Raw genomic sequence first — 26079 nt, 5'->3', positions numbered from 1 at the left:
GAATGTCTTAGACTAAGTGGCATGTAAACAACAGAAATATGATCCTCATACTTCTGGAAGTTGGATGTTCAAGATGAAGTCCGGGGAGATTCCATATCTAAGGGGGCCACTTCCTGGTTCACGGATAAGCATCTTCTCCCTGCTTTCTCCCTTGGCAGAGACATATGGAAGCTCTCTGAGGTTCCCTTTACAAAACACTCATCTCATTCAGGAGGCGCCACTCTGATCACCTAATCACCTGCAGAGGCCCTGCATCCCAATATCATCACACTGGGAATTTGGTTTTGGTTCTTTTTTTTTTTTTTTTTTTTTTTTTTTCGGTACTGGGGATTGAACTTGGGTCCTTGCGCTTGCGCAGCAGGCGGTGAAACCACTGAGCAAAATCCCTGGCCCGGGAATTTGGTTTTAATATATCACTTTGGGGTGAACATGAACATTCGATCTACAGCAAACTCAGTAATATAACTGAAACAACTAATAAACAACAGCATCATATGAGGCACTGCCAAAATGATTAGTGAGTATAAAGATGTGCCAGAAATGTAAGTGTTGAATATGTGACTGGAAAAAAAAAACATAGAATAAACAGCTACAAAAAAGAAGAAAAATTATATTTGGAATATGATGAAAATATCTGGCATATGATGATAAAGTAAGAGTGGAGAAGAAGCAATATTTGAGGAGATAATTACTAATAAAGTCCAAGCACTAACATTGTAAAACAACAACAGTAATCCTAGATACAATTATATTAAAACTGTTGAAATAAAATTGACTACCTCAAAGTGGTCAGAGATAAAATGATGTTATTTCCTAAGGAACAGCTGGGAGACTGGCCCCTGATTTCTCAAATAAAATGGTGGAATCTGAAAGGAAGAACAAAATATTTGTAGTATAATAAATGAAAAAGAATTATTTTTCAAATTACAGGTTAAAATGAAGACTTTTTAAACAAACAAAAGTGGAGACTTTGTAAATCACTGAAGATAAGAAGCTAGAAGGAGAGACATCGCAGATGGCCATTTAGAGATTCATGAGAATTGAAGGGTAGTTTAAGTAGTATATATATATAAGTAAATCTTAGAAGAATATTGATTGTGTAAAACAGTAATAATAAATTCCTTGAAACTTAAAGTATAATGACATACAAATTAATAACAACAAGAACACATTGCTCAGGATGATGATTAACAGAATTAGAGTTGCTTGATTAGGGTAAGACGTGATAATACTAGTATTTTATATTAAAGTTAAATAAATCAGATATAAGTAATAATCAATAAGGTATACTAAGTGAAATGCATTCCTAATGAACTATTTGAAGGAAAAAGAAATATTTTAATGTAAGAAGCAAATATAAATGGAGAAAGAAAATAGAATTCATGGACCAAGAGGAAGTGAATAAAAAAAATTGAAGGTCTGTATCTATGTGTCTACATTAATAACTCTATTAAATATAAATGGCTAAATACTCTATTTAAATGAGAAACATTGCTAGATTTGGTGAAAAAGAATAAGCATGTGTTTATGAGACAAACCTTAGTCACACAAACAAAAAGATGGTGAAAATAAAATAGTAAATAATATGTCATTAATAGAGATTGATAGATTGAAATTTCATGATATGAGGAACTTTGCATTATCAAAGAATCTTACTAAATGTAAGTCACAAAATGCATAATGTTTTATATTCATATAATTGACAAAGAGTTTGTATTTCCTATATACAAAAGAGAAATTCCACTCAATAGAAAAAAAAGAAAAAGTGGGACAGGCATTTCATACATACACAATTATCTAAATTGCTAAGAACATAGATAGATATTTGTGATTGCTAGTCATCAGGAAATTAAAACTATAATTTTTACAAATGGCATGCACATTAGATTGATAAAAACTGAAAGACAAGTAGTACACTGCTCTGTAAAGTGTCAGTTTCTGCAAACATTGTGAACAACTGCTCATCATTATTTACTAAGTTTGAATAGATGGATAGATTAGTAGATAGTTAGATCTTTTACTCTATGGCAATTCCACTATTTGAGTATATCACACACACACACACACACAGAGACACACACAGACACACACACATTTCAGATGTTTGTGTACCAAAAGACATGAGTAAGAATGTTCATAATAGTACTAACCAAAAGAAAGGGGGAGGATTAAGTTCTTTATCAAATATACAATAAAACTAAGTTTTAAAAATATTTATGTATTAAAAAGTATAGAAAAAACATGAAAACAATGAACTATTGGCTAATGCAACAACACAAATGAAATCATTTATTCCTAATGTCTTGAGGGGAAAAATGAGATGAAAAAGAGTTCATAATGATAAGTCTATTATATAAAGATTAAAAAGAGAGAAAATACATCCATAGTATTAGCAGTGACAGAAATGTTTACCTTTGGGAAAGAAGTATTTAGTGATGGGAAAACTGATAGGGGATTCTGGGCTGTGAGGTGCAACACTGTAACTCCTGTCCTAGATGACGGCTACATGGATTTTTTCCCCTTGATGGTGATTCATAGAGCCATGTTTGTATGTTTTGCCTTCCTATATTTTATGGTAAATAAATATTTACTTTAAAATAATGGAGGAGAAGGAAAGATGGGTTTTTAGGATAACTAGTACCTAGGAAGAATATGCTTGATGTTTTGTCAGGCTCTTTTCATCATTTTCCTTTTTTTCCTCTTTCCCAGAAAACAAAGCCTATAATGTCATACAAGAGTTGGCGATTACTGGATGGTAAATGGCTTTGACTCCTACATAATGTGCATGTATCCAGAGTCTTGAGACTTTGAGAACACTCTATGGATACGAATCTTGTAAATTCAATTTTTAATCCCCCTTTGAAACTATGACCTCCTCCTTAACAGATTTTTTTTGTTTTTTCTATTATTTTGAGAATACTTTATTAGTTTCTGTAATCAAACCCATGTAGACAAGACCTTGCATATTTAATACAGTGTGTTTCCCCTGTACAAATGGAAAATAAAATTAAGCTTAATGTTTCTAGACCTATATGGCTGTTAGTTTCCGTACAGTTTCAACTCAGCATGGTAAACTAGGATAATTATTTTGAAAGTTGACAACACAGTTAAAGTTTCCAAAAGTTTAAATTATATTTATATTTATTTGTATTTGTATTTATATAGCATATGTTATGCATCAAGAGCAGCAATAGCTTTTCTTATAGAACTCACAGCAATTCTCCTGCCTCTTAACAGATATTTTATTCAATATTTGCATTTTCTATTTATATTCAAGAAATACTGAGTTCTTGCATTGTTTTCATTCATTCAACCTGTATTTACTGAGAAACTGCTGTATGTAATTTGTTCTTCTGTTCTTCATGTTGATATCAACAGGCTGTTGCTATAACAAATTGATTATATGTACTTTCACTTTAATCTATTGTAACTTTTTTTCATGCTATATCACTGAAGTCCGCAAGGTCAAGAAAAAAGTATGAAAGTCCAGGGATTCTCAGCAAATATATTCCCTTCAAGGACACCAGGAGATGAACAGGCTAACTGAGAGTTTCTTAAGGCATTATCATTCTTTGCAGAAATTTTCTATGGATATCTCAGTGGTGAATGAGAGTTGCTTCCATGCCAAAGTAATTACTAATCATAGTCACAGTCCTGAACTTCTTATTCCAGGAAAACAACCTAGTGTATCTGTAGCAGCATCTCTCACATAATGTGGCCCTGCATGTGGAGGGAGAAGGCACCAAGGCCACGGGTGGTGGTGGCTGAAGTTCACGGTACTCACATATCACCGCTGAGTTAACATTGTGGTGAAAACTTGAGGGCTAAGTTGCGATCTGTTCGTGAAGGTAAAAAAAAAATACTTTACTATGCAGAATAAAATGTTTCATATCTGGTAACTTACTAATAAATTTATGAAATTAGTTCTAGAGAAAAGACTAAGAAATTTGAAAAAAAAATAAAAAAAATAAAAAAAACTAAGAAATTTGAGTAACAAATTGTGAATACTCTAAAAGATTTCTTTATTGTATAGAACCTTCTCTCTTTTTGCATTTTTAATATTTATTGAGTTTTTATACGAAAGCATCAAAATTTTCAACATTTACTGTTTTTTGGCATACAAAGTCTGAAAAGGAACAACATAAATAAATTCCTATATAAACGACAATGAAAATACCAATAGCACTCTACAAAAATATTTTATTTCAATTATCACACCTAAGGCAGTCTGCACACATGACAACAGCAATTCCATACACACGTATCGCTTACACTGACAGCAGATGTTTTGTTTTCCTGGCCTTTTTGTAGGACATACTTGACATTTCACTGGTCTTGCTGTTTTGTCAGGAGCTTCTTATTATATTATACAACGTGTAGTTAACAGGACCATAAAATATTAATAAAATTAAATACTAAGTTATTAATATGCATTTTGCATTTAGAGTAAACATCAACATTTTCACATCAGCTATTTAGTCGCTTACAAATCCTAAAAGATAACATCATAAATAAATTCCTATATGAGCTACAGTGAAAATCCATTAGCACACCACAAAAAATCTTTACTTTGATTATCACACCTAAATAATAAGAAAATAAGATATCAATGAAATAAGATATCAGATATGCAATGAGTGATTAACATAGACATCAACATGTACTTTCTTACAAAACCAGAGATAACATCAGAAATAAAAAACTTTTGCGAACTGAAATGTAAACACAAACAAAAGTGTACCACAGAAATAATCTGTCACACCCAAAGCAGTCTTCACACATAACATCTACATGTTCCATCCACGTGTCTCACTGACACTGACAGCACATGTGTTTAGCTTTCCTTTCCTATGTGGCAGGTCGTTCTTGTTACCTCTCTTCTCTTTCTGTTTTATGAGAAGCTTCCTACTATGTTGTACAACATGCACTTAACAGGGAAATCAGATATTAATAAAATAAAATATCAAGTGTGTAATGAGTGTTTAGACATCAACATGTTCACATCAGCTGTGTACTCACTTACTAAACCTAAACAGTAACATCAGAAATAAAACCCTATGGGAACTACAATGAAAATACCAATAGCACTCTACAACAAAAATAATCTTTGCTTCAGTTGTCACACCCAAGGCAGTCTTCACACATAAAAATTGCATGTTCCGTACACAAGTATTGCATACACCGATAGCACATACGTTTTGTTTTCCTGTCCTTTGTGGTGGGGCACAGTTGACATCTTTTTAGTTTTTCCATTGCCATAGTAGGTCTTTATGATGCTGCACCTTTCTGCTCACCTGTCAGCACACCAGTGTGCGCCACAATTTATTTGTGTAGTTTCCTGGCAGAAATATTTTGTTTTTTCTCTGCTGTAAATAATCTCTCAGGAGTTCCAGTCCCAATTCTGTAAGAGATTTCTCCATGGTATTTTGCCTTTGTTATTTTCCTCATAAACTATCAAAATATTTATGACACAGATATTGAAGACTGAGTAAAACACAAACATTGGCCAACACTTTGTGTTTCGAGTGACATCATAGTTGCTGCATAGCTCATCAACAACATCTACTCCACCTTTGGTTTTTATTGTAGAAAGTTTCCATCCCATCCCAGGTTTCCATTTTGTTGAGGTTTCCCTATCAATATTTCCACATGGTGCAACATTGACATCACCAGTACCAGTTTGTTTTTCTTTGCCATATATGAGGTCAGTGTAAATCTTTCTGAAATCCAAAGATTGTACAACACAATTCACTGTTTTGAAATTGCAAAGTTTCATTTGGAATTTCTGCTTTGTTCCTGTGTACAGTTCCTGCACTGGTCAACTTGTGCTCCATTAGCAAATGTAACATGGATTGGAAACTGTCAAATCAATTGTCGATTGTCACATTCTGATTCATTTGGAGATGAGAGCAACAAGTCTATTCACAACGTCATTCAGTTTATTACTATTCAAATAAAAACCTGATGGCTGAGAAACCTCTACAAGTCACAGGGGTTAAAAATCCCTCTTAGAGTCATTTCTTAGGTTTAAATTAAGATTTCTCATAAAAATGTAAATAGTCTTAGAAGAGATAACAGTAATTTATTCATCTTGAAATGTTAATAGCTCATATGATTTCATATTCTTCCAAAATGACTCTTCTCAGAAGACTCCTTACCAAGTGTGGAGAGGGTGGGAGAAGAGTAGAGTGCTGTGAAAAGTGCAACGCAGGGAAAAGATGGTGGTTTCTAGAGTGAGGGAAACCCAAGTTTAAATCCAGGTCCAAAATATTTTGTTTATACGACATTGCACACAAGTGTGTGACAAAAAGAACAAAATGCTTTATGAGATTTGTGTGTGTGTGATGAAAAGCAATTTAGCAAATGAAATGCGCAAGTATTGTGTGCCTCACAGAGGGCTTGGTTTCAAATAGCCAATATAGAGAATTTCCTATCCTGAAGAAAGAAGTACCAAAAATAAACTGGCATTATTTCTAAAGAAAAATATTAAATACTAAATCTGAAAATGTGGCATGCTATGTACTGGCAAATTGTTCCAGAAGATGGAGGAAGCTTATGCCAACAGAATTCTGCAGAAATGGTGCCCCTGGAGATGTTGCGAGTATCAAAGACAATGATCAAAAACAGTAAAAAAATATTTAAAAATCTGTTGGTAAATTAATGTTAGACTTCTAATAAAATGGTGAACTAAACAGACTGGGGAAATATGTTGACATGATGGCTGTGAAAAGCCAGGAAAGCAATAACACTGGAGAAGACTTGAGGGATTGTTTGGCATCCAATTAATTAGCTGCAACATGTGCTTGTGCGATTTCACACCACACAAAGGACTCTTCCCACATGATGATGAGAATGCTACTGGAATACCTCACTTAGCAGGCAGTCCCTCAATACTGATGGAACACCATAGTGATCAAGTCCAGTGATTGAGTATCTTAGTAGGATGCTCTTTGGTGAAGAAATTAACTGAATACTTAGACTGTGATGAGAATATCCAGGTACAAAACTGGACAAATTATTATAATATGAATGCCAATTAGTGAGAAAATCACCACTCCAGTCTTCTGGAGGGTCCAGTCCTGATTCCCTGAAGTAAAAACTGGGGATAAGATGATGAGACTATAATGTAACCATCTGCTTTGTCCTATTTCAACACGATCTGCTGGATTTCCTGACATAAACCTTGAGCTTGAGCCTATGGACCTGGGTCCTTCTGCCCTCTAGCCTTCTTCCTTCCTGAACTATGTCTACTTGATTTCAAGTTACCACCCTGAGGTTCTGTATCCACCACATCAGAATACTGATCACACCCTGGAATTTTCTGTTTCTTTGCCTTTTCCATCTCATTCCTTTAGTTTAAATGCTTTTGTTCAGTTCCTCTTCAGTGCTTACCATTTTCCGGTTTACCCCTCAGATCTCCTCTCCACACTGCACAGTGACTGAGAGGCCAGCCATTTTGGAAGGCATCATTGGGTCTTCTTGCCACCTGGCTCCAAATTGGGTTCAGCTAGTTGTAGTTATTGACAAGAGTTCTAAGAAAGGAACAGGAATTATATAAGGCTTTCCTTTTCCTATCCAAAGCCAGCACTCCTCTACTCTAATAATCCTGTCTTTGAGTTACAGCTATGGTTTTCTCATCATGACACTTCTGACCTAAGGAAAGTAATTATATTGTGCTTCTATTGTTTCCCAAATGCTATATCATCCCTTTGAAACTCCCTTAACCCTGATCGTTCATTTTTAATAGTCTTGTCCTTGTACTTTCTTTAATCTCCTTTGCTGAGAGTGGCATCAGTTCCTTCCCCCATATGTGACATTTTTGTCAATTCCTCTATTTGAAATTGTTATCTACATCCTTCATGCTCTTGGTATAATTATATTATCGCAGCAGGTATAGGATCTCAGACAATAGGTTTTGGTGTGCAAAAAAATTATTTTCTATAAACAAACTTCACTTTGATTTTGACTTTTTAAATTCTAACTTGATGAAAGAAATTTAACCATCACTTTGAAATCACTAGGCTGTCAAAGCAGCGTCAGATTTAGGGGGAGCTGGGGTAGATCAGGTAGGCGGGTGAGAGAATATGTGCTCAGCCACCAGTTTGTCTGTGTGAACATCTGGAATGGACATGGTGGTGCCAAGCCTACATCTCCCTTCAGAGAAGAGCATGTTGCTTCAGGTGCTGAGATTACTGTCAGGAGAATCTTCGGCTGATCCATGTTACCCAAGGTTATGACCTTTCTGAGGCTGTACATATTCTGTAATAATGCAAGATCAAGGCTTACCCATTCTGGCCAAGTGTACAAAAATTTGAAGGGTTTGTTTAATTTCAGCACCCACAAGGTTGGTCAAGGTTATGTTTGACCATCTATTACTACTCTCCTTCTTCCTCCGTCCTGACCTATTACGGCCTCCTACTTTCACAATGTTGAGCCTCAGGGCACTTTTCAACAAACTTCCCACAAGCTAAACTATATTTCAGAGCCTTCTTGACAGGGATCACAACCTGCACTTCTATCTTTGGCCATACCTGCTTCTCAATAACCAGCTACCGAAGTATCCCTTCTCCCTGCACCCTGCCTTGCTCAGATTTGCTCCTCTCCTTCCATTTGTGTTCTCTGCATTAGTCACCTGTTGCTGTTTAACAATGCTGTCACAAATGAAGCACCTTTAAACAACTCCTCTTTATCATGTAGCATTTCTCGTGGATCAGGAAAAGTATTAAATAGCTTAGTTGAGCCCTCATAAAGCTGCAAACAAGATGTTGGCAGAGCTATAACCTCATCTGAGGCTCAGTTGGAGGAGCCACTTTCAAGTTCCTGTGCTTTTTGGCAATATTTATGCTTTTGTAGGCTGTTGAATAGCCTTGCTGACTGTTATCTGGAGGCTACCCTCAGGTCCTTACCATGTGAGCTTTCTCAGCATGGCCTCTCACTTCTTCATAACTAGCAAGGAAAATAATCCCCTAGAAAGATGGATTTCAATCTTGTGTTAACCTATGTGGCATCCATCCCATTTTCTGGACCCAGTTGGCTAAAGGCAACTCATAGTTCCTGCCCACATTCACAAGGATGGGAACAGAGGGTGTGAATAGGAAGGAGGCAGGAATCACAATGATCACCTTGGAGTCTCCTGACCACACTCTGGAATCTGTAAGGTTCTCTATGGCTTCATCTGTCTAGATGCTCAAGCAGCTTTTCTTTTCCTGGGATCTTGCTGTCTTTGGGGGAAATTTCCCTGGAGAACATGGGTGAACACATTTCTCTCTTAGACCAAAAAAAATCTTATTTCATTGATAGGGTGGCCTCTAAAACAGAGAAAATGAAAGCATAAACAGGGAAATGGGGAGAATTCAGAGCAAATTTGCTGAAATGGAGAAATTGGAGAAAGTGATCTTCTAGTTACGGACATCCAGTAAATTATCTTCTTTTGTGGTTTCAGAAAAGAGAGAAAAAGAGAGTAAGGCGGGAACGAGATGGAAAGGGTGGAATTGATAATGTTAGGACATGTATTCCCCATCCCATAAGTGCTAGGGAAGTTCAGGAGTTGCATTTAAAAATATCAAGCTTTTAAACAAATACTCCAACAATTGAAACTCAAATATTCTCCATTAGAATCTAAATCACTTAGCTTAACATTAGTTTCCAAACCTGTGGGGGTCCAGTAGCAAATTCTCTGGGATGGTTTGAAACAGGGAAACTTTGAAATACAATTTATCAGGCTAAAAAGAGACTAATTCTCACACTGTCTTTTAAACATAAGTAAGTACCTCTACCATATCTGCTTGCCACGTTTTGAAAGTCAATGTTCTGTGGCCAAATCCTGAGCTTTAAGTGTATAGCTTTGCTCAATGGTTTCTGGCATTCTCCACTACTGTTTATTGCTAGGGCTTTGCCTAAGCATCAATGAATTAGGCCTTAACCTGTCCATCTGGGGTGGAGGCTGTTATAGAATTTTTGGGGTCCAAATAGCCTCTATCATTGCTCCACCATCAGCTTGCTTTTCATATTCATAAACTCTTTTCAAATAGATTAATGTTATGATCTAATGTTAACAGTATTTCATCAGGAAGCCTCAAAAATATGTACATACGTGAAAGGAATTCCAAGCATATTATCAACAAAACTCATGTAATTTATCCCAATGAATTGAATATGTTCTGCTATATTATTGTGTTGTATAATAATAGTGCATAAAACATAAACATCAGGTAGAGAATGATGGGGTAGGAATAAAGAACTAAAGATATTTTAAGCTTCTCATGAGCTTAGAATATATTATGCACTTCACTTAGGCCATTTCATTATATCTTCATAAGCAATTTAAAATGTAAATATTCAAGCTCCAATTTTCAAGATGAAAAATCAGATGCTTATTAAAGGTTAACAAATTGTTACTGTCACAAAAATGGTAGCTTGCACCAAGAATTAGACCTAGGTCTTTGTCCCATAGAGCATGTTTTTCTATTTGGCATCTGCCTTCTGGAATTAGCAAAATATTTGCATTACCCTGAAAAATATTTCTGTGCATGTGAAAAAAATATACCCACAGTTGCCAGTAGAATCTTACCTTGAAATTGATGATTCTTGCCATCCATCATAAGATAGCATCATATATAGGAAAGGAAATAAGTTCAGTTGTGTAAGAATAAGAAGCCAAAATTTGTATGTAATGGATTATTGGAAATTTACTACAGTTATTAACTGACATCAGAATAATAAAATACCTTTCAGATAAAAGTGTTTGCAGAATATAATACCTGGGATATTTTTCAGCAATATAACTATGATTATTTCTGTTATTATTCCTAAACATTTTATATAGAGAGATGATGAATGAGTCTCAGAAAGCTAGTTCTGCACTGGTAAATACTAAAGCAAACTTTTCACGAGCACAAGACATGTCAGAGTACAAACACAGCAATTCCTATGAGATGGACAGTCCATGAGTTAGAAATGCATATACTTTAACTTATAGAGAGATAAAGTATTCAGTTTTAAAGACCTTTTTTTTTTTTTTTTTTTTTTGCTTATAAGCACTTCTCATTAGTAATTCTGACCAAAAGTCAAAGTTACTTTCATATTGAAATCTCTAGGGATGAGAGAGATCATCAGGCTCAGGGACATTGTAGTGCAGGCACAGAAACGTTGTTGAATAATGTAGAGCAGTGTCCTTTCTGAGAGGAAATACGGCCTAGTGGCTGCCTTGAATGGTTGAATGTCTCGAGGAGGAAACATAGACACAGAGATTGTAAGGTAGAAGGGCATGTTGATTGGAGCTTTAAAATACATTGGGTGGAGCGTAAATAAGGTGTTTGGAAATGCTGTGCTTATGAGGGAACATGGCAAAGGGGTGACTTCTTTGCTTCCCTTTTATACTTTCATGTTTTTTATTTCCACCTAATTGGTTGCTCTTTTCAACCAGGTTCCTTCCTCAACTTCCTCTCCCCACCTTGTCATGCCTTTTTACTTATTCTTTCATTTGCTTTCTTTGTAAAAGGACAATTTGACAGCTAACCTTTCTTTCCAGAATTCTTTCCAAGTTTGAGGCACTTTGGTCTGTCCTTCATGAATGGTTACCTGAAGAACAAATATTTCCCAACACCTGACATTTTTCTTCATTAGAGAAATATGAAGTAGAAACTTACCTTATTTATTTATTTATGGCACCGGGGATTGAACTTGGGACCTTGCGCTTGCAAGGCAGGCAGCAGAACCACTGAGCTAAATCCTCGGCCCTACCTACTACTTACCTTTTTTTTTTTTCTTTAACATACCAACATCTTTTATACACTCTGCTTATTTTAGTACTTACACTTGTCACCAAACTTTCATATATTTTATTAATTCTATCATAGATATGAATGGCTGGGTTCTTTATATCTGCCTTCTGGACTGACTTTTCATTCAAGAGCATATTCGTGAGTCACTAAGGGATGGACTGCTCTTAGCCTTTTTATTCATCATTCCTAACTAACTTGTTAGTGCTAGAGAGCTTTTCTGCAAGCATAACTGTGTTACCCTAGTGAAATATGCCACTGGGACAATGCAACATGAAAGAGCAAAGAATGGCATACTTCATCAAAAGCAAAATGAAATCATCCTTGATGGTGTCAGTAACAGCAGACATCATTCCTTGGTAACAACAGGTAGGCATAGTAACTAAATGATGGCCTAGCAAAAATGACAGGGAAAATGAGAGTTTTGTTATATTCTTTTGGGAAAACTACAATCTGCTTCTTAATTGCACAAATTTAATCTCTTCTCTATATACTCCCAAGTATGCAATCTTTCTTCTTTGACTTGTTAGGTAATGGACAATTGTAAAAGAGCAATGCAAGCAGACACATTTTTAACAGGTTGACTAAAGTTTAAAGTGTACTCTTTTTGTGGTACTGAGGATTGAACATAGGGCCTTCACATGGTGCTATTTCTCCCAACCCTTTTTATTTATGTATTTATTTTATTTAGAGACGGTCTTGCTAAGTCACTAAGTTTCCCAGTTGCCTACAAAGAAGCTCTGTTTTCTGTGGAAATTCATTTCCTACAGGGGAACATTGAGAGAATTCCTCTTTTCTTTGGTATTTTGTACTGGCTGTATGAATTAGATGGAATTATTGCTTAGATTTTGTATTTAAAACATGATCCTTACGTCTGAGGAGCAGACTAATGGCAGAACTAGCAAAAGAAGGCTCGCAATTTTTCACCTTTTCTGCAATTAACAAGGAATCAATCTGTCACCCACTTGCAGATTCAGAGTTGGGTATATAGTAGGAGCACCTGCATTTGAGGGGAATTAAAAAGTGGTGAGATTGTAGCTGTTCTCCTTCACACCATCTGGTGGTGTCCTGAATACCCTCACCATTGCTGCTCCCTTGCGTTCTCTCACTGCCTTGCCTTAGCATTTCTGTAAGATTCTTCTGTAAGATTCCGGTGATAGTCACTACACTCCACAGAATACAAATGTAAATGCAGAGGGGAAAATGACTTCTTCAAAAACAATGACTAGATTTTTAGCCAAGCCATTCTCTAGCCCCCTCAACACAATCTAGGAGTTTTGATAAAATATCACATTTTCCAGAATTTGCTCCATGGAATCAGTAATCTTGAACTGTATAGTTGTGTATATGACCAGCACAGCTCCTGGGGGTTCTATGGCTGCATTGCTTTAGTCTTGACTCTGCTGTGGCAATCGATAGGTCTGAGGCAAGCTCACACTTTGGAATCAGTGTTTAGGGCTCAATATCTGCTTAATATCTGTAGGTAGTATGTGGCTAGTTACAGAGGAAAGCTAAGAAGAGAAAGTTTTAATTTTCTAGTGTTATAAGTTGCAATTAGGGAGGTGAAGACTGAAACCATAGATTGTGCATGCTGTTTCCAAAGTCTTTTTAAAAATGAGATCAGCAAATTATAGTCAAATTACTTTGGAAATACTGAATCTTTCATTTCCCTGAAAAGACACTAAAAGCTATATAGTTCTTTTATTAATAACAAAAGTACTATACTTTTCTTCTTGTCAAGCTTCTGTCACTGTAAGAGATTATTACTTTTTTTCGTTAAAAATCTTATCGCGAACCTCTCTCCTTTTTGTTTTCTGTCTCTAATTTAACCAATGACATCTTCTTTGTATTTAAAATTTTCAGTCCTCTAAATCACAGGACCATCAATTTTAGGATAGAATTTTAAAAACCTCACTGGTATCTTAGTTACATTTTTTTTAAGAATAAAGAAACAAAAGATCACATTTAATTTTCCAAAAAAGAGATACAAAAATAAAAATTAAAAAATTCAAACTCTGATTTTTGGTATACTTAAAGACTTCGATGAATTGTCAAAGGCAAACTAGAATACATGGAGAATTGAGAAGGGATTTTTCTCAAAAGATAATCTGAAGTCTTTTTTTATTAATAGGTACACTGATTTCATTACAACAATTGGCTAAAATTTACAAGGGCTAAAATGTATTCTGATTTACCCTTTTAATTGGACATTGTATATAATAAGGGATTTGATTTTTATCATAAGTAAAATAATGATGAACCTATATGTAGACTCAGAAGAGATTCCTAATTAGTAAGAGGAATAGAAATTTCTTAAGAAATATTCAGATTTTTATTTTAAAAATTGAAGAGATAATTTAAAACTGGGGACAAGAAAAGGGGAAAAGGTCCAAAGCTATGTATCTTTTCTTTTAATATTTTAATAACAAATAGCATCATCTCATGGTGCTCATTTCTATTAAGGTACACAGAGCCATTTAAATATATTTTAGCGATGTTTTCAGCCTTACATATTAACATCACCTTTTTAATTAATCTCTATTAAAAGTCTTAGATTGGGCCGGGGATTAGGCTCAGTGGTTTCGCCGCCTGCTGCGCAAGTGCAAGGACTCGAGTTCGATCCCCGGTACAAAAAAACAAACAAACAAAAGTCTTAGATAACCTAGGTAAATGATAATAAAGAAAAAATATGATTATATACTATCACAGCTCAACAATTCTGAGCCATAGTCGCTGACTTTTCTTAAAATTTTCATCTTATTTTGAGGTTTTTCTATAGCATAAGTATTTTGAAAATTTTAGAAATATCTTTATATGTATCATTACTAACAAAAATTTTGTAAATAAAGGCTTATAATGTGAAATTCATTATCTTTCTACTAAGAGACACTCTTTTTCTCTATCTGAATCTTGACTTAAGCAAAATAATGTTTAAAGACTGTTGGATAGCAGTTTTGTAAGCAAGTAACTGATACAAGATAAGTGGAAAAGAATATTTTCATCTCCATTGTTGTTGCAAGACATTATCATGAAATTGAAAAATGGTCTACATATTCATGTGAGAATGTAGTTATACAGAAATTTTGTAAGAACAGGAGCAAGGAGCTAACATATTTCTAAAGCACATTAAATATACAAAGTGTGGCCTATTTGATCCCTTATTTCTGAGGAATCAAGTGCTATTTTTTTTTCCTTTTATAGCTGGGAAAACTGAGGTTCAGAAAACTACTCTAAAATGAATGGCCAAGTTTCTACATATAGCCAGTTGTGGCCAGGCACAACCAGGTGTGACCAGGTCTTCTGCCTCATAATCCAGTGTTCTTTTTTTTGATGTGGATAAACTCGTTCAAGGAGACCAAGTAGTTGAGATCTTCTGGACATTTTTAAAATCCTCAACACCAACTATCCTATGCTCCCCTTCACAATACCTGGGAACAGTGGTGTAGGCACAGTATAAGTATCAACATGCTTATTTTTTCACCTATTACATGGCAGCAAATGAGAAGCTGCACAACTATTTTACTTGTCACACTCCTACAGTGATTTTTACAGAAAAATAATAGGGGCAAGGAGTGTGAGATGATTTCTGAGTTTCCTTTCAGCTTTCACATTCTATGATTCTACCACGCTGAGAATAGAAAAAATGCTCACAAAATATACCCCAAATAAATTAATTCACTTCAGACAAATTCAAGTTATAGAGCTGTCATGTTTGAATGATAATAGTACTGACAGCATCATATCGCTGGTAGCATTCCTGACAATCATTTGTGGTTGAAATAATTTTGGAAAAATGACACAATTTTGGAATTTGCTTTGTTTTACTGTCTTAGTTACTTTCCTGTTGCTGGGACAAATTACACAATAAACATAAGTTAAAGAGGAGAGTTTTATTTTGGATCACAGTTTGTAGAGGTTTCTGTCCATAACCAGCTGGTTCTGAGACAGGACAGCGTGGTGGAGGGGCATAGCAGAGGAGAAAGTGTTCATGGCTTTTGGCAGGCAGGAAGCAGAGGAGGATCAAGCAGAGTAGGACTAAGGGAGGATATATTTCCAGGCCACATCCCCAGTGACTCATCTCTTCCCACCAGGCTTCACCTCCCAACATCACACTCAGCAATAAACCCATCGATGGGTTAATCTCTTTCACACACCCATAATCCAGTGTCACACATCCAAAATCTAGTATCACACATCCAATATCCAGTCTTTTTCAAAAAGCCCCACTTACTAAGTACGTGAGATTTGCAGGGGACATCTAGATATAAGCCATAACACCATTCATCTGCTCAAAACCTGTTTCATGTTCCTTCCTTTTCCATCTGGAAAGTGCTTCCTGTCTTTCCCCAGACACAAATAATTGCTTATTGGCAAAAACTTACTAGTTGACACTTGCACTTTAAAGACCCTTTCAAGATTCCCATTAGGCAAGCTCAGGACCAGCAGTGGTTAATTTGATATGGTTTTAAGGATAGGTTTTAAGAAGAGGCAGCATCATGGATTATGGAAGAGGAGGTAAGTACAGTCCTGATGGGGTCAGAAGAAGATTATACTGAGGACTCCTGAAGCATTATTGGAAACCTCTGCAGTAGGCTGCAATCTCCAGCCCAGTGTATGACACAGCCATGAGGAAGAAAAGAACCTATAAGACAGAACTAAGGGAGACAGAAAGCAGGGCACCAGCATGACCAATGCTGGTACAACAGAAAAAGGCATTGGCTAGTCCTAGCCACTGATTTTTATTGGTAATCAATTAGGGTAAAGGCAAGCTACATGCAAGGGCAGTACTATGTGCAAGGATACACAGTCATGTGGTTTCTATGGAAATTAATATAAGCAAGGCTCATAAAAGAAAAGACAAAGCATTCTTGAATTAGGATCAGAATAGACAAAATATTTGGTTGTAATTACAACATTGTCCTTCTAGTAAGAAGGTTTTAATGGTGGGAATGGAATTTGGGTGTGAGTTACTTTGACCTGGGCACATAGGCTTCAGCTGGACACAGTTCTATAAAAAAGCCAGTTGTGGGGTTAACTCTCTATAGTGTGCACTGCTTATGCTTTGGGCATAATCAATATTGCAGTCTCCAACAAGATTATAAAAGACAATTGAGGAAGTGGGGTCCTATAAGCAAAGAATTATGGGGAAAATAGTGGTAGGGATGAGCAGAGCCTGGTTTAAAGAGATTAGAAATTAAACAAAGCAAAATTAAACATCATGAAGAGGCCATTTAGGGAGAGGCCTTTAGATTTTAGGTTGTTTTTTTGTTTCTGCTGCCTTTGGGTGGTTAGCATTTCCAGCTAGCCCTTCCCTGAACAGAAGAGACTTTACAACTGGGAGCTCAGATGACTTAGCCTCTACTTCAAAGCCTGCTCCCACTCTTGACCTGTAAAAATGGAGACCAACAGAACTGGATCCCCCTCCTGGAGCTTAACCCACAATATATCTCAGTGTGCCTGCTCTGGCTTTAGCAGGGCTAATGGTATCAGCAAGGTGGAGAATGCAAGCATCTGCTGACCCTCACCTGCAAATTCTAGCCTAAACTAAGTGACACTTGGTGGTGAGAACCAAAGCCCTTACATGCTGTCCTTGACCACATAAGCCTGGAAAAACTTCTTTAAGCTTCCACCTCTTAATTCCTTAGGTGACTAGAATGAGTAAACTGGAGGAACTTATTTTTAAGATACATCTTTTAGCACCTTGAAGGAAATGACACTTGTTCGATTCAAATAATGTTTGTTAAAAATGTTTTAATGGAGTTACCAAAATTTCAGTTCACATAATTTTGCTTATATATTTGAGGCATTTTATAGTACTTCTAATAAAATAATTTAATAAAATGGTGATTACTGATTAATGGAATATTAAAGATTTATATTTACAAGTATAACACTATCATCATATTTGTCAGCACCATATCTTTAATTTCTATTGATCATCTCAGCAATTTATTTTTACATATTGTGCATGTTATGGAAGTTATAAAAATTAACTTTCCTGACTAAATTAGGTAATATAATTTTTCATGTACAAGATAATTTTATCAGTTTAATATTAGCAGATAATGGTATATAATGACAAAATATTTAATATTCTATAACTACAGCCAAAAAATAAAATCAGGCAGTCTAAAGAGCCTTACATTTAACTTTATGGATTGACAGATAAATAATTACTCTTAATTTAAAGCAGTAGATCTTAAGAAAATGTCAAATAAGTATTTCTCTGTCTTATCTATGTTGCATATTTTAGGTTGAACTGTTCTTTTGTAATTTCTTTAATTGAAAGTCTACATCATTGAGATTTCTTTTTCATTTAAAATTATTGCCATTAATTTTCTCTAAAATGCTCAAATAAATGTGTCAACTTTGTTCCTCAACCAAACTCTTGTGCCCATTGCCCTAAAGGTAACTTTACCATTTTCTCTTGTCATTCAGATTTTAAATTTCAGTCAAATTGAATTTCAGTTCTACGTAAACACTTACATTTGTTCTTGCAAATCACATTGATTCTGTGTCAAAAAATCTTCTGAAATCCACTTCTTATCAAGTATGACCTCTGCAAACTCTCTGGCATAGCCCCTTGGTTGTTACTTTTCAGTTTCTTTAATAGTTTCCACATTTTTCAAGAAATCACTTAAAATCTATTCTTTTTCTTTGCATCCCCAAACTTCCATAGCATTAATTTTGCTTACCTTCTCTTATATTCCTCCATTTGTTTTTTCTCTCATCTTTTCCTTGGTTAATAGTGAAACAGATATTTCATATCCTGTATCTCCTTTGTTGCAACTCTGCATTTAGACATGTTTCTTCTGACAAAGCTATTTCCTCAACTGCTCCCTGAATTTATAAAAAATTGCACCTATTTTTTATGTCAATAGTAAAATCTTTTAATTTCTTGATTTGATGTAATGTCTCATTTTCTAGAATTGCCTAGCAGGTTATTGGACTTCACTTAATATGAATTATACCTATGTCAGAAAGTTTCTGAAGAAACTCTGATTTAATTATATTTGTACTACTTACAACCACATGAGCTAAATCATAAATATAATTTGAATTAGATTAGCACTGTTATAGAAAATAGATTGTAAGGCTTTTAGATTTCAGAGTTATATTCTATACCTCTAGTCTTCAGCAAATCTTCCATAAATTTCTAATTATTTTAAAATTACAAAACCCAGAGCAGTTTCCTAGCTCTTCCTTTCTGGATGCATTCTAGAAAGTTCAATTGCCTAGAAAGAAAAAGTGGAAAGAATACTGAATAAATGAATGCTATTAATTATAGTCACTATGAATCCTCCTGCCTGTTTCTCTCTCCCTTCTCATCCCCACATGCCTCTTGCTCACATTTCTAAAAAGAAACTGGCAATATTTTCCTAGTAGTGATCTAAGTATAATCTGTCATATCTTAGTAGCAGGGCAAGTGTAGAGGTCTTTGTAAAAGGATATGTGTTCTTCCTTTGCCTAGACAGATTGAAACATATTAGAATTTTTTCATCTTGACACAGTATTTGGAAAGGGTAGCTCCTTCAGCCTTTTAAGCTCACCAAAGCTTCTTTAAATTCATCACATATTTGGCATTACTATCACACAACATTTCTAAAAAAGACAATATACTGCCTTACAGCTCCATGCCTTTACAATGATTTACAATGAATTCTGTGAGAAGAGTTAAAAAAAAAGTCAGACAACGAATCATTAGTACCCATTTCCAGAAGAATCCACATCCTCCTTAGAGGTTGCTTGTGTAATTCAGCCTGTGTTTGATGTGAATCTCATAATAGGACAACAGAATAAGCAGATAGGAATGTTTGCTGGGAATTGTTCTCCTTTGTTTCTCTCTCTCTCTTCTTCCTCCTCCCCCTGCACATCTCAGAAGTAGGTAAAAATATTGCATTTTTTTAGTACTTTCAGATTATAAGAAAAAGACAGTCTTGCAACACTTCTCATTATAAAATTCAATTTCTGGAAGCAAGCTGCAGGGGGCAGCTTATGAATAACAAGGAGAGAATTTGCAAGGGAAAAAAACGATAACTTTTCTAGGATTGAAACATAATTCAAAATGCAACAAATCAATAAAACAGATAAATCTGTGAGAAAAAGAGCTGCTGAAAAGAATTTATATTGTATATGTTATAGTTTTGTTAATGAAAATGCTCACTATGAAAGTAAGAATAGAAGCTGGGGGCTTTTGAATCCCTCATGAACTAAAAGGAGCATCTGCTTCATGCACTGCAAGAGTGAATGCTAATGCTGGATAAGCTGCTGAGATTTTATACCATGCTTTATGCTTTATGATCTCTGGCCTGTTACCTTATTTAGATCTACTACCCCCCCACCTCACCTCCAGTCCTGGTTTAAAATATGTATTTAATGCTGAGATGGGCTCTGGTGCATGTAATAACATTGAAATATTACTGAACACATTATCTTACAAAACTCTCAGGAAGTATCATTTCAGCTCACATTGTAATGCTTTTCCTTTAAAACAGAGGCCATATGCTTCAAAACCATATGAAATTGCTAGTGGAATAAAACATGGTCCTTTATTTATGATTTACTATTATAAACAGACCCTGCATAATCCAGTGTGGTGTTAGGGGGAGAAATAACCTCCTCTATTTCTTCTCTATGGTTTGTGTACTGAGAGGACCGAAGTTAATGATGCATGTAATACAGTTATGGACAATGATTTACCTCTGATTTGGTCCACTTGCTTCCTGAGAGCAAGCACAGGGTTGGCCTGAGAAGAGAGGCAAAAATACTGGTCAGAAGTTTCTCAGTACAATCTCCTAGTGTCCTGTGAGAATGAAGAAACAAACAAACAAACGCACAGCCCTCTTCAAATGGCGGCAGTCTTCTTGCAGGCCCAATGTTAACCTGCCTCTCAGCTGAGAGTGGCTGTAGACAAAGATATCCCAGGAATTCCTTTACAGTGGGAGAATGAGAATGTCTGAGTACCATTGGAGCATGAAGCTGGTGAAATTTCCTCAACAATTAGGACATTTACCAAAGGATTTTATGTGCCAAGACACCTCTGCCAGAAGATATTGCAGATAAAATGCCAGGCTATAAGCATAACTGCATGTCACTGTGCATTAGAAATATAGAAATGCCCTGCCAGAAGGTCTCCTGCTCTTTAGGATGGTCCCTGAAAGGATCACAATGGAGCATGCTATATATTTGCTTTTGTTATTATTATTGTATTGTCATTTTTGAAACTTGCCTAGTATCTCATCATTTGTTTCAGTATATTTTTAACTTAGTTTTCATGACTTGGCTCACTGTCTGAGTCATATCCAGTGCAGAGCCTTCCTTGTTCTACCACTGGTCCCCCGTACCTGAAGAGTGTGAATGATACCAGAGGACTCCCTTGGGTGTCTTTTGATTTTCACTCAGTAGGAGATGCATTAGTCAGCTTCTTCATTGGTGATCCACAATACCCAACATCAATAATTTAAACAAAAGGTTTAATTTGGCTCATGGTTTTGGGGTTTCAGTCCATTGTTAGCTGGCTCCAATGTAGAATTGGCATGGAGGAAGGATACAGCAGAGGAAAGCTGCTCACTACATGGCAGTCAGGAAGCAGAGAGAGAAGAAAGGAATTGTAATACCCTCCAAAGGCACACCCCCAGTGATACACCACTTCTAACCAGGCCCCACTTCCTAACAACACCTTTAACTATGAACTCATCAACAGATCAATCTACTGATGAGCACAGCACTACCACAATATAATCACCTTCCAAAAACTCTACCTTAGAAAACATTAGACTTTTGGGGAACATTGTAGATCTAAAGTAAACATTCTGCTCCTAGACCGCAAAAGGTTTATGTCTACCTCATTGTGTAAAATGTATTTAGTCCATCTCTAAGTATTGCCAAAGGGTTAACAGCTTCAGCATTGTTAAAAAGTCTAAGTTCAAAGTTTCCTCTGAGACTTAAGGTAAACTCTTAGCTATGAGCACCTGTAAAAATCAAAAAGCTAGTTAAGTACTTCCAACATACAATGGCCCAGGCTAAACATTCCTATTCCAAAAGGGAAAAATAGAGGAATACAAAGGAATCAGACCAAAGCAAGACTGAAAACTTGCAAGGCAAATACTAAGTCTTGTAGCTGCATGTCCAGTACCCAGGGACTGTTGTTGCCATGTGTAAACTCTCAAAGGATTGGTCCACCCTGTCCCTATAGCCTTGCTGTTCGAAGCCCCCTTCTCTCTAGGCTCCATCTTCTTTATCTGTTACTTTCCTCAGTGGACAGCTCATGTTCCTGGCATCTTCAACTTCCTGTGGTCTCCACAGAACTTTCAGCTTCGGTCTCAGAGCTTTACACATTGCCATCACAGGGGCACAATGGTTGGCCTCCAAGGCCTTTGAAATCTAGGTGGAAGCCTCCATGACCCCACAACACTTGCATTCTGAATGCCTCGAACCCAGTAACATGTGTATGATGCCATGGTCTGTCACTAGCTTGAGCAATAGCCTGACCCCCTTGGATCAGGGCTGCAGAAACCTCTCAGTGCATGAACTAATGGAAAACAACTTTCTTATGGGGCCCTAAATAGGCTGGACTCCCCGGGAATCTCTTCTCAAAGGAAACTCTTTCAAAGGGGTTCACTCTTTTACGCTGAGCCCCACATCCCAACAGCACATTTTAGCTCTGAACTTACCAATGGATCAATCCACTGATGCGTATAGCATTGAGTATAACATCTTCCAAAAGCCCCACCTCTGAGACTTTTAAAGGACATTCTAGATCTAAACCATAGTAGGAGATATACTGTCTACCAGATCTGTAGCTGTGCCTTCTTCCATATTAGTTTAGCTGTCCATCTCACTACCATTTTAGTTTCTAAAATGCATGTTCATTTCAAATGCTAATGCCTTGGAGAAATGAAGATCAAGAATCTAGTAGTTGGTGTCTTAGCTTATTTGGGCTGCTATAACAAAAATACCATTATCTAGGTGGCCTATAAATAAAAAATATTTTTTTATATCTCTGGAGATTGTAAATCCAAGATGTAGGGCTAGTAGACCCAGGTCTGCTCCAGGTTGAGTCTCTGGTTTGTAGACAATGTCTTTACATTGTGTCCTCACATGCTGGAAGGGACAAGGCAGCTTTCTGAAACTTCTGCTATATTGACACAAATCATGTGTTCTAATGGGGTTAGATCAGAGCCCTCATGATGGAATCACCTTTCAAAGGCCCCATCTCTGAATATCATCACATTGATGATTAAGTTTCAATAGATGAATTTTAGAGAGAAACAAATTTTCAGACCATAGAATCAGATAATGAAGTACTAATTTTGAAAGGCAATACTTGATAGTTAACTGAGACCAATATTAAGATACAAGCTACTGAAAATGGCAACTGAGACTTTTGTTTAAGGTAGTTTGGGAGTGAGGAGAGAAAACAGGTCTTCCACTGAGTTGTTATGTTTTGAATTTTTCCTTTTATTAGACAGACAATCCTTTTTCTTGTTTCCGTGCTAGCTGCCACAATTTTAAATGTTACTTGTTAAAAGCTCTAGTGAAATAATTAAGCCTATAGTCTCTTGATTTTATTCTGAGGTCAAATTGATTTCAACATGCTCTATTATTATTAATAATAATAATATCCATGAACTTCAATGAAAAACAATATTTCTTTGAACATTTTATTTTAAAATTCTTTGCTTCCACATTGTTTGGGATGGCTTTCTTATTCACATTTAATATATTTTCTGACCCTTATTTCCTGACTTATGCTGAATTTTTATGAACCTTATTTTGTGAGTGTTAACAGTTCATCTGGGTATTATTTTACAGATTTTCTAATAAACAACCCATAGTTTTGAATATGGCTAGAAATGCTGTTAGACATGAGCTAAAATTCCCATTAGAAACTGTGGCATCTCTTTTTCACATACTGGATAAATGAGGGTCACTTTTCCGGAAATGGGTCAGGGTTCTTACAAGTATTGAGCCTGACTTTATTTTCATAATGATTTTCTATGTTGTGGTTTATTATATATTTTGATACTTTCACATCCAATTATCTTCATGAATATCACTCTAGGAGTAAATAAATTTAATAAATATTTATTGTCTTCTTACTTAATGTCAGGCACTCTGGTAGACACTCTAGTTCCATGGGAACAGCTCAGATTTTCTTTTTGCTTGTATGAAATATGTAGCCTAGAAATAATTTATAGCAATGGCAACATTCATTAGTTAACTAACCACTTTCATTCACACCATCTCATTTGATCTGTGCTTCAATTTGTGAGTAACAAGACTCAATATTAACATTCCCATTTCATAGAGGAAGAAAATGGCTCAGAGCAGTGAGATGAAATGCTCAAGGTTACTGTTAGTAAGGGGCAGACTTCAGGCAGTGAGTAAAACGAAACTCTAATTTAAAATTATTCTATAAAAGATATAGTCCTTAAATATCCTTAACAACATGTGGGTAAGGAGATTTGTTTCATCATACCCCCAAATACATAATAGTATCTTTTTGATTAAAGTTGTCTCCATCATCCATCTTAAAAAAGATACGATGAAGAGAATTGCTGTAAAGGCAAGCTGTTTGACACTCTCCATAAAATAGTATTGTTGCTTCTCAGTCTTATCCCAGAGGCATAATTAAATCTAAGAAGCACTAATTTATATGTCAGACCAATAGCACTGTCCAGCAGGTCAATTTAAATGGACATTTATTCCTTGATTTTTATTTTTAAAGAGACACCAGTAGAATAAAAACCATTGCATAAAAGAAACAGTAATCTCTCTCTCTCTCTCTCTCTCTCTCTCTCTCTCTCTCTCTCTCTCTCTCTCTCTCTCCAGTTCCAGCTACAACTCTGCCTGGCTCTCTCCTGCTTAATACAAAGGCAGAGAAAACTTACATGACCTCTTTGTCATTTGTTGAAAGCATTGTCTTTCTTCTTCCTTTTAAAAAGTAGGGATGATTATTTTAATTGATGCTTTTACTCACATGTAATTCATAGGCCTTATCTCTCTTCTTCTCACTGCAGTAGATTAGCAAATATCTGAAAAGTGCTTATAGTGCTCTACAAGAGAAAAAATTATTTTTCTTGTCTTCATGAAGCACTTCCTGTCTCTTGATGTTCTTTTTCCCTTACATTCTATATCTGTAACACTAATTCTTTTTCTATCTCCAATTTTCTGACTTTTTCTTTTTTCACTTTTGTTATGCTTCCAGATGTAGCAATACCTTTATCCTTAGCCCTTTTCTGATGGATTTCATTTTTGATATTTTAACTATTTTCATAATTTTTCAGTCACTTATTACAAATGTCTTATTAAATTACATATTTAGTTTTGAAAACCTCTTTGAATCCACTTCATCAACATATCTGCTTAACAGTATCATCTTACATTCTGTTACTTGAAAGTCAGTATTTTAAAACCTGAATATCTTATTTCACCCTCAAATGTATTTTACTCAGTGTGATGGTCTCCCTGTATTTCTCTTCTTAATCATGGGGTTTAAAAGTCAGGTTTCAATCTACTTCCCTCCTCCTCTCTAGTCCCCCTTACTTTTAAAACAATTTAGTCAGTTTCTAAAATCTGCCAATTTTATTTGTAAATTTACAATTACTTATTTGTCAATTAAATTGACGGTGTTTAGTTACAATGTCACCACCAGATGCTCTCAGTTCCTTGGCATTGATTAATTTTCTTAAACATGCTTCTCATCGATCTGTGACCAAGGGAAAAAGTTGTTAGTAATTCCCAATAGATCAAAAGGCTGACAGGAAGGTCTGACTGCAATATCTCTATACCATACTTACTCATTCCTTCAATTTATATTCCAGCTCCAGCATTACATTCTGCCCTAGAGAGACCTTTTGCCCCGTCTTTTGTTCTAGGACTCTATCTGTACCTCCTTCTTCCCCAACAGATGTGTCTTTCTTTCAACCACACGTAGCAGTGGTGGTGAACCTACAGCACATGTGCCACAGTGGCACACACAGCCCTCTGCATTGGCACATGAGCCAAGTCACCCAAGCACAACCCTAGCAGCTGAGAATTTGTGTTTAATTTCAGTGTTGGCACTTTGCAATAAATGAGTTTGGGGTTGCAGTTTGGGCACTCACTCTCTTAAAGGTTCTCCATTACTGACATATAGGTTCTCCAAAAATCCTTTACAGCTCAATTTATGTCCTAGATGCTGTTGAAGTCATTACTGAGCATCCACCTTTTATTGTTTTTCTATAGTAAATCATTTGGCCTTCTGAAAACAATTCCTTGTAACTTTTCTTTATATGAATATGTTTTGTATCTTCTT

At 35.8% G+C, this 26079-nt stretch overlaps 1 long non-coding RNA gene across 2 annotated transcripts in view; it reads left to right on the top strand.

The window, feature by feature from the left end:
* LOC147827025 (uncharacterized) overlaps nucleotides 1-26079 on the top strand; it is a 210487-nt gene that overhangs the window by 53955 nt on the left and 130453 nt on the right. The window contains exon 5 of one of the 2 annotated variants that reach the window (XR_015453200.1): nucleotides 931-17575. The exons of the other annotated variant lie outside the window; for it this stretch is intronic. This is a non-coding gene — a long non-coding RNA (uncharacterized LOC147827025). Of the gene's footprint in view, nucleotides 1-930; nucleotides 17576-26079 lie in introns of those variants that run through there. 2 annotated transcript variants of the gene reach the window in all.

This window comes from Heterocephalus glaber, unplaced genomic scaffold, assembly GCF_053883595.1.
Source record: "Heterocephalus glaber isolate CG9 unplaced genomic scaffold, H.glaber_assembly_v1.0 deba00001457, whole genome shotgun sequence".
Taxonomy (NCBI): domain Eukaryota; kingdom Metazoa; phylum Chordata; class Mammalia; order Rodentia; family Bathyergidae; genus Heterocephalus; species Heterocephalus glaber.
Note: the sequence above shows the minus strand (reverse complement) of the source record. Positions and strands in the feature narration are given on the sequence as shown.